Genomic DNA, 10,000 nt, shown 5'->3' with positions numbered 1-10,000 from the left:
GGTGTGTGTGTGTGTGTGTGTGTGTGTGTGTGTGTGTGTGTGTGTGTGTGTGTGTGTGTGTGTGTGTGTGTGTGTGTGTGTGTGTGTGTGTGTGTGTGTTGTTGAACGCTACCCCTGCAGTCATCTGGACCAGACTCAATGTACCTGCGTGAAGTCTGGGGGCAAACGGTATACCAGAAAGACCTCTTTGTGCTGTGTTTGTGTGTGTAATGAAGCGTGTATTTGTATGTGTGTGTGTGTGTGTGGGAGTGACTGCGGTATTGGGTGCAGAGGTGGTCGAAATTAACCCAAATGATTTATTTAGCTACCTTAAATCTATTATATACTCATTTATAACTCTGTTATACTGAAGGGAAAACTAAGCAGAAGTCAACTGAACTGAAATTTAGTTTTGTCCATTTACTAATAATTGCCAAATTGCAAAATAATTGAATGGATGATATGTTGAATTAAATGAAAATAAAGTGAAATTAAAGCCAAACTAAACCTCACGACCGGTTGAATTATCTCCTATAGGGCTTGTAAATCGCAAAAACACATTGGGATGGCCGCCGTCATTTTGGGAGCATAGGAGGATTGTGGAATGTTAGTTTTGGTCATTTATTAGTATTCCATTGTGAAATGATTTGAGACTCAGGACATTAGCAAAACAACGTTTTCATTAGCCAAAGTTACTTTTACGTTCACATATGATTCAACAGTCCTACAGCTCTCTTGAGTCCTCTCAATATATCAACAAAAAAGTATTGCCAACAAAATAATACCATGATGCACCCTGACGTACAAGCCCTTGTGGAGTCCTATTGTGCTGCATTAGCTAATGCAGTAACATAGCAACCATCAGGCCCCCTCCTGTATCCCAGCTCTACAGGGGGTGGTGGCAGCAGAAGGAGGAGGTTAGGTAATCCACGCTACATCATCAGGGTGGAGTACAGTAGTTACAAAACCCCCGTGCACCTGCACACGTGAACGCACGCACACACACACACACACACACACACACACACACACACACACACACACACACACACACACACACACACACACACACACACACACACACACACACACACACACACACACACACACACTACAGTATATTTGTTTTAATTTACACTTAAAGCAAAGGGGAAATATTAATTAGCATTTACTATTTGTATTTGTCTATGACATATTGCTTCATGTATATATGAACAAATCCTCTTTTGTTATTCTTTAACTTGCAACGTGGCTTCTGGACAACCGAATTACAAATTATTTCAGTCGTAAGGAGCCACGTTTGTTGATGGGAGACGGACATTTGAATTGTGTTCAAATTGCATGAATCCCATCCATAAAACATCAGAAGGAAATGTGTCTGCTCCAGGCAGCCCCTCCAGTATATACAAGATGGTTTCAGCTGAGAAACACCCTAGCTGTGTTGTGTGATTTATCGTGTGAAGGAACAGTCAGAGTGCATTACACGTATCAATGGGGAATGAGAGCAGTCATGACAGCAGCCCCCCCCCCCCACCTTTCAAAGGCCTCTGTGGTCAAAGTAGGGAACCGTGTTGTTCCTTACTGCAGTCCAGATGGGTGTGTATCACTTTGTAGCCCTCTACTGCAACCTCCCTCCCTTTCTCACACACAAACACTCTCTCTCTCCCTCTCTCCCTCTCTCTCTCTCTCTCTCTCTCTCCCTCTCTCCCTCTCTCTCACCCTCTCTCTCTCCCTAACCTCCCTGGACTCTGACACCCTCACTCAAACCCTTAAGATCGAACAAACTAATCATGCCCTTCTTTCATCTCTCTATCTGTTGATATCGGACAAGGACACCTTAATTTATCATAGAGGGGGGGGGGGGGGGGTTCTATGCACATTTAATAACAACACAAAGCCACAGGTGCAAGGTGGTGCATGAAGGAGCAGAGATCTTTTTTGTATCAAGATGGTCATTGAACGGTTGCCAGAATATTGTCATGCCATGTCGTGTCTTTGGGATCTGGGTTCAACTTTTCCTTATTGACGGCTCGATTCTCGATTCTTTTTCAAATGGGAGATTTGCTTATTGAAACAGGAAAGGTCATGAGTGTCATTGAAACAGATTTGAAGGTGATCATCAGGGAGTGCTAATGTGTCAGGAATGCAACAGCTTCCGCAGAGGAGTGGACAGCAAGGTCATTTTACTTTCTTTTTTATTTATGAAATTATTATTAACATTTTGAAATTCAATCGTTTCATCAACACTTTCACAAAAACGTGACACTTTGAAATAAAGTTTTTTGTTTAGTGGCAACACTAGGCTAACTAACTGTTTCGTCTCTAATCACAGATGCAGTTCAGTGCTTTAGTTTTTTTGCTTTTAAAATTATTTGACTGAGAACATTTTATTCTCTCCTGTTCACAGGGCTAAAGTAACGCCAAGTTAAGTCATACATTGCTAGGGGCCGTTTAGTTTCTCCTAGTCTCAGGACTAAAGTCATAACTAATACTATGTCTGGGCCTGGGGGCAGTTTGATCTTTCCTGGACTCAGAAGGCTGAAGGCACCTAACTCATACTTTGATGATATGTCTCTCATCGTTAGACAGAGCCCTTCAAACAACCCTTTATCAGCCAGTCAGAGAGGAGAAGTGAGAAGGAGGAGAAGTGAGGATAAAGGAGTCGGGAGGAGGGCGGAACAGCCAGATAAGCTGCTCCATGTGGAGGTGGTAAACAACCTTTGAAGAGGGGAAGAGGAGGAGAAGAAGAAGAAGGGGAAGAAGTAGAAGTAGAAGTAGGAGTAGAAGGAGAAGAAGGAGAAGGAGAAAAGGGAGGATCAAGGGAAGAAGAAGAAGAACAAGAAGAAGAACAAGAAGAAGAACAAGAAGAAGAACAAGAAAAAGAAAAAGAAGAAGAAGGAAGAGGAGGAAGGCGAGGGGGAGAAGAAAAAGGAGAAGAAAAAGAAGAAAAAGAAGAAGAAGAAGAAGAAGAAGAAGAAGAAGAAGAAGAAGAAGAAGAAGAAGAAGAAGGATGAGGGTGAAAAGAAGGAGAATCTCAATAAACACATGGGCACACATTTTTGTTCACACACATAGCTGCACACACTAACACATTAACACATACACACACACACATACATGCACACACCAACACACATTGTCGGGGTCCTACCGCTAAATTGAACCGTGTGCTACTATCATTCACTCTGCCAAGCTGCTTCACATTAGACACAGTGGATCAAGGAGACTCACATACACATCATTTGCCTGACCCACACACACACACACACACACACACACACACACACACACACACACACACACACACACACACACACACACACACACACACACACACACACACACACACACACACACACACACACACACACACACACACACACTTAAACGCACTCTGAACCCCACAAAGAGATGCAAACATACACTGACCGACCCATACTAAGACACACACTTTCACACACTGGGACCCACATACCGAGACATGCACACTTAAACACATCCTGACCACACATAGAAACAAACACCCGCACTTAGAAAACACTGACCCCTCACAGAGGCTGACGCACTTGAACATAAACTTCACACAGAGAAACACGCACAGATTATCGTCGGCCACTTACACGCATTTAGGACAGATATAATGAGTTCAATTACACACACAGCAGACACACACAGAAACATATACACACACACACACACACACACACACACATACCAAGATGATTGATCGACATGAAAATCCATCTGATAAACTAGCCTGTAGCTTGTCTTTCTATGTCTATCCGTGCAGAGTGAGAGAAAGTAAGGGAGAGCGAGAGAGAGAGAGAGAGAGAGAGAGAGAGAGAGAGAGAGAGAGAGAGAGAGAGAGAGAGAGAGAGAGAGAGAGTCAGATAGAGGCGAGCTAAAAAGAAGGCAAAAGGTTGAAAGACCAAAGGCTTGTACAATAAGCAGAGAAGGGGAAGAGAGGAACTATTCATCTAAATATTTATACACACGTTGGTATTTTGTAATAGACTCCTAGTTTGGATTGGACTTTTTCATTACTGCCCTCGGTTAACATCTGACCACGATCTCGCACGGACGGGGACGTGTGTGGGGGCGAGGTCAGCGCGAGAGGGTCTTGGGAACGCAGCAGAGCCGTCCAACGCGTGGCTGGTTAATGTAACACTGGTGCGGACCGGAGTCTGTCTCCGACGCTGGGACGAGCCAGACCTCGCTGCCTCTCTTCCACATCGTGTTTACACAGTGTGCTGGCTCGGCTAATTGGCCCACAGAACACAGACATCCCTGCACGACCCACACACACTGACACACACACACACACTGACGCACACACACACACACACGCACGCACGCACACACACTGACACAGATACAAACACACACACACACACAAACGATCACAGATACAAACACACACACACACACATACACATGCACACACGCACGCACATACAGACACAATCACAGATACACACACACACACACACACACACACACACACATAAAGACACGCAAACACACACACGCAAACACACGCACACACAAAGACACATGCAGACAGTCACAGCTATACACACACAAACACACACACACCAAAAAAATCGCAGGTTGATAGACACAGAACAGGTGTTGTTGCTGGAAAGATGTTTGGGGAGTCAGTCTTTGTGAGTAAGTGTGTGCATGTGTGCATGTGCTTGTGTGTCTGTGTGTGCACGTGGTGGTGTGTTCGTGACATTTGTACAACACTATTCCCACACATGACCCTTTGCTTTAGTTGTCTCTGTTGTATTTTAAATACTCCCTCCTACCCCCCCTTTTCCCACACACTTCCTCCCAAAATCACAGGTGCAGCCTTAAGCTTCCAGCAAGGCTAAGACACGCACACATACACACACACACAACCACATACATACACACACACACACACACACCTCACCCAAGCACACACACGCATGCACACACACAAACTTTTGAATGTGACAGAACATACGCACTATTATGTGCAAAGGCCACATAGAAAAGCATGCACACACACGCGCACACACACGCACACAAACACATACACACACAATGAGGCTGATACATAACCACACAGTGTACACACACACATACACACATTCACTCTCACACATACCATACTCACATACACACACACAAAGAGGCAATTGCAACACACAGAAGCACATGCACAAACGCACACAGACAAAGAGGCAGATGCATAAACACAGAAGCATGTACACACACACACACACACACACACACACACACACACACACACACACACACACACACACACACACACACACACACACACACACACACACACACACACCTACACACACACACACACACCTACACACACACACACACACACACACACACACACACACACACACACACACACACACACACACACACACACACACACACACACACACACACACACACACACACACACAGGTCCCGGCCCAGTGTAGCAGCTCATCTGCCCCATGGATCGGGTTCTAGCAGGGCAACCCAATCTTCCTCCTCCCCCCCCCCCCCCCCCCCCTCCCCCACCCAGCCCCAGTGGTCCGGCGCTCCGAGGCAGGGGGACACACCGGTGCACTCCGGAGGTCTCTGCTGCTGGACGGCCATGTCCTCCACCCCCCCCACCCTCCGTCCTGCAGCCACCCCCCCTCCCGCCCCCCCATCAGGTTCAAATCCCCTGAGCTGCCCTTAATGTTGGGTGTTCAAAATCATTGGAAATGGACTTCCTTTAAAATAATGGATGTTAAAAACAAAACAAAACAGATATATACTGTATATATATATATATATATATTTTGGGCCGTAGTTTAATAGTAGTTTTAATAAGTTACTTTTAATGAATTGAATATGATATAAGTTAATTTCTTACTGAGGATGCAATGCCATTTCAAATCTAAGGATATCAATAGGAATCATGAATGACAGACCAAACCAATTTGGTAGATGGCGCGATAGAGAACGCCAATCACATTACCCGCTATTGAAAAGACACAAACGGCAAAAACCAACAGCTGTCGCACAGAGCCAAAGTCCATTGTGGCCAAACTCTTTATTTACCGTGGTTTAAATGTCACAGAGAGCCCCGCGGCAGGATGCGGACGACCTTGCACTGGGCCTTCTACATTACTCCGTCTCCATTTGAGAAAGACATTATTTTTAAACAGCTCTTATCTGTTTTGTACGAGTGGCCGTCTCTTCAGCCACGGGTACCCGTCTCGAATTATATACAAGTCGTTCTGCTCGTCCGAACTGGATATCGGTGTTTTAGGTGATGGGCTGTTATGTATGTGTGTGTGTGTGTGTGTGTGTGTGTGTGTGTGTGTGTGTGTGTGTGTGTGTGTGTGTGTGTGTGTGTGTGTGTGTGTGTGTGTGTGTGTGTGTGTGTGTGTGTGTGTGTGTGTGTGTGTGTCTGTGTGTGTGCGTGTGTGTGTGTGTGTGTGTGTGTCGGTGCTTGACGACCGGTTGCGGCTACTGTTGGCCGTGATGGCGCCGCCGGGCCGGGGGGATTTCAGGGTCGGGTCGCGAGCTCCCTGTCTCCGAGACGGTTGAAAAACAAAGCGCGAGACAAGCAGCATACCGTCGAGTCACCTTTGTAATGCATCTCCCGCCCGCGATCGCCCACACGCTAAAGGCTAACAGAAAGGCTAATCGCCGGGCGACTAGCCTTAACTTAATAACGAAGGCGCATTGATAGTTTCTTTAGTTATTTCTGTCTCCCATTATTTCCTTCTTTCTTCCTTTCATTCTTCCATATCTATTCTTTTTGTTACAAATACACCAGAGAAGATGTTTCAACTTTAGCGCGAGAGCCAGGCTGGATTGTGCGAGGTTAAAGTTGAAAAAGGGTGAACGTCAGGCGATATTGTAAAGCGCTTCGGAAAAAAGCGCAGTCCATTTACCATTTACCATTTAAAGTGCACCTTCTGTGAACTCCCCGCTACAGCTCCAGCTCCAGCCCCGAGAAACAGGTGGCTCAGCCGCCCACGCTATGCCGATTTATGGGCCTGCACTACCTCCCATGCGCTCACCGCCACGGTCATCTGCTGGAACTCTTTTGAAGTAGAGATCAGACCAGACCAAGGCTAGACCAGCACCCGGAGAGCGCAGTGGGAACAGCAGGACAGCCACTGAGGGGGTGGAGGAGTCCAAGGAGGAGGTGGTGGAGGAGGAGGCGGTGGGGGAAAGCACAGCAGAGGAAGTGGGAGTCGAACACCCCCAGAGGACGTTGAGGAGAACCGAGGGGATCTGCTGAGAGACGGGTTGCATGCAGTCTGTCTGACTTCCGCCCTGTCCCGGCCCCCTGTGCCCTCCCGTCCAGACCATCACTTGATCAGTCTGCACGGGCCGCCCACACACTGACAGACCCAGAGGGAACAAGAAGCACCTGGTCTCGCTCGCCTGCTCCCTCCTTCTCTCCGTTTGGCTTTCTTTTAGGTTCCAACGTGATTGTCACATGAAAATGCTTTTTATTCTTTCTTTCTCTCTTTTAGGTTCCAACGTGATTGTTTGTTAGCGGTGCATCGGCCAAGTACATAAAGTCACAAATTCTCAGTTTCTTTCTTTCATCTAGTTTTCATGATGATTGTGTTTTATTCACGGTGAATCTGCTTGATAGATACAGCCGCACTTTGAACGCACTATCGAATAAGCAGAAGTTTCGTGTTTTCTTTTCAAAAGAAGTTAGCGATCAGCGGTCCCTGTGGTTGGATGAGAGAGCAGGATAAGCCTTCCTCAACACATTCATCATCCTCGGCAACGTGAAGTATTTGAAGACAAACTGTGAGAATGACAGCTTGATCCGAACCCAGCCTGAGAGACTCACCGAGGCTCTCTTTACAGCCGGGGAGGAATTCTTCGGCAACGAAATAGATTCTTTGGAATTCAGAGGTTCTTTTTGTTGGTTTGACCAGTGCTGATTGTGAAAAGCATCTTGACACTCACCATTACAGGCATTGGCAATTTAGCAATTAAATGTGAGGAAAAGTTGTGGATTCTATGCATACAGTACCTGCATTTGATTTGATTCTTTTAAAATATACATACAAATTTGAATACAAATACGTTTGTATGTGTTTAAGTAGGTCAAAAGTGACTGCGTGAAGAGGATTATACAATGTTAAAGTCATGGCGATTAACACATTTCAAGTCAGCTGTAACGAGATAAGATTAACAGTTATCTCTGTTCTCAAATCTCTGAGTTCAAGATGCTTAATTAAAACGTGATAAACACAGTGAGTTTATAAAATGATCTCCTGAATCTCTTGCACCAGCCTGCAGTGTCTGCTAAATGACAGATATGACCCCCAGACCTCATCCTTCCTCCGATCTGTGATCTAATCAAAGCCAACTTTGGCCCGTATGGAAGAAATGTTACAGACCCCGTCTTCATCGTAATATCTACCGACAAACGGAACCAAATCAGACCAATAAATCGCTAAAGGTACAAAATACCGCATGGGTGGGCTGTGGTGTGTGCGTGCATGTTTGTGTGTGTGTGTGTGTGGTTATATTTATGCGTGTGTGTGTGTTTTTTTTTGTGTGTGTTTTACAGCTTAACACCCAACTGTGTTCTTAACAACTGTGTGATGACTGAGCAGTGCAGGTTCAAGATGGCCGCCCCTAAAAAAGCCCGCTGACTAAATAGTGGAAAAACACCTGTTGGTGGAGTGTGTTGTCAATAATAAGTGCCAAATGTTGCCAACATTCATCTCACTCTGGCACACTAAACATATAGATCTATTCTAAAATAATGATTACAAAATGGAAAATGATCAATAAAATGGAAAAAATAATTCAATGTGTATAAACTTGCCCCATCATTTATATTAATTAAAGAATGTTGTCAAATCTCACTTTAAGAAACTCTTTCTCAAAATAATAATTAATAAATGACAACAATTGGCATGATTGTTCACATGCATTGGTCAAAGCAACAGAGGAATAGGGTAGGCCCTGAACATTTCCAACTCATCTTCTGTCATCAATCACTGAATGGAGCGCAACCTAAAAGGGGGACCTGTTGCGCTTCTCTGCTCATCAACACACACACACACACACACACACACACACACACACACACACACACACACACACACACACACACACACACACACACACACACACACACACACACACACACACACACACACACACACACACACACACACACGCTGAGGGAACTTCGGCACAATAACCCTGTTGACATTCATGGTAAGAGACAACTGGCTGTCGGTCGGTGAACAATTCAAAACACGAACGGGTGGCTGGGTGGGTGAGGGGGAAGGGGGTGGGCTGTGGGGGTTGAGGGGTGAGGGGGGGGGGAACGGACGGGGGGGAGGCTCGACAGGACAGGACAGATGAATGCGCACCCCTCTCACATGCTCAGCCCCCTGCGGAGATCATAATAGCTTATTTTACGCATCATAAATACCAGCGGAGGTAGAAAATAGACGGCTAAACCCCGCCGTTGAGCGAGGAGGCCCCCTACTTCTAACCCGACAAACGCTCGCTGTTGTTTTACACGCGGCCGCTCAATGAAACGTTAAGTAACTTGACACTGTTAAAGCAGCGGCGGGTCGCGTGCCACCACATGCGCGGCCAGTGACTAATGACTCCGGGGGTGTGGGGGTACAGGACACGTAACACAAGCCAACGCAGCGGACGGAGAAGGACAGAGGGAGACGCACTCGTCTCCGGGACTCCAACCAGTTTTAAATGTCCACGAGTGGATATGAACGTACCAACAACACAACATAACATGACATCCAAAACTCAATGAAGGTTGGCCTGTATTCTTCTTCTGCAAACTGTTGCACGGAGGCCATGTATGCAAGGAGAAGGGGCATCTACAGCAACAGGTCAACTTTGAATACATTAAAAACATAACCTATTGCAACTTATTTGACTTGGTTTATTTTTTATGGGCTTTGGCATTGAATTGATACATGTAAATGAATTGTAACAAATCTGTATATATATATATATATAT

The 10,000-nt window shown here is 45.7% G+C and overlaps 1 protein-coding gene across 1 annotated transcript in view; it reads right to left on the bottom strand.

The window, feature by feature from the left end:
• Positions 1-10,000, bottom strand: part of bmpr1bb (bone morphogenetic protein receptor, type IBb) — a 34,493-nt gene that overhangs the window by 24,158 nt on the left and 335 nt on the right. The gene's annotated exons all lie outside the window — the stretch shown is intronic.

Source organism: Gadus chalcogrammus, chromosome 4 (assembly GCF_026213295.1).
Source record: "Gadus chalcogrammus isolate NIFS_2021 chromosome 4, NIFS_Gcha_1.0, whole genome shotgun sequence".
NCBI classification, from domain to species: domain Eukaryota; kingdom Metazoa; phylum Chordata; class Actinopteri; order Gadiformes; family Gadidae; genus Gadus; species Gadus chalcogrammus.
The sequence above is the reverse complement of the archived record's forward strand: the minus strand, read 5'-3'. Positions and strand labels throughout refer to the sequence as shown.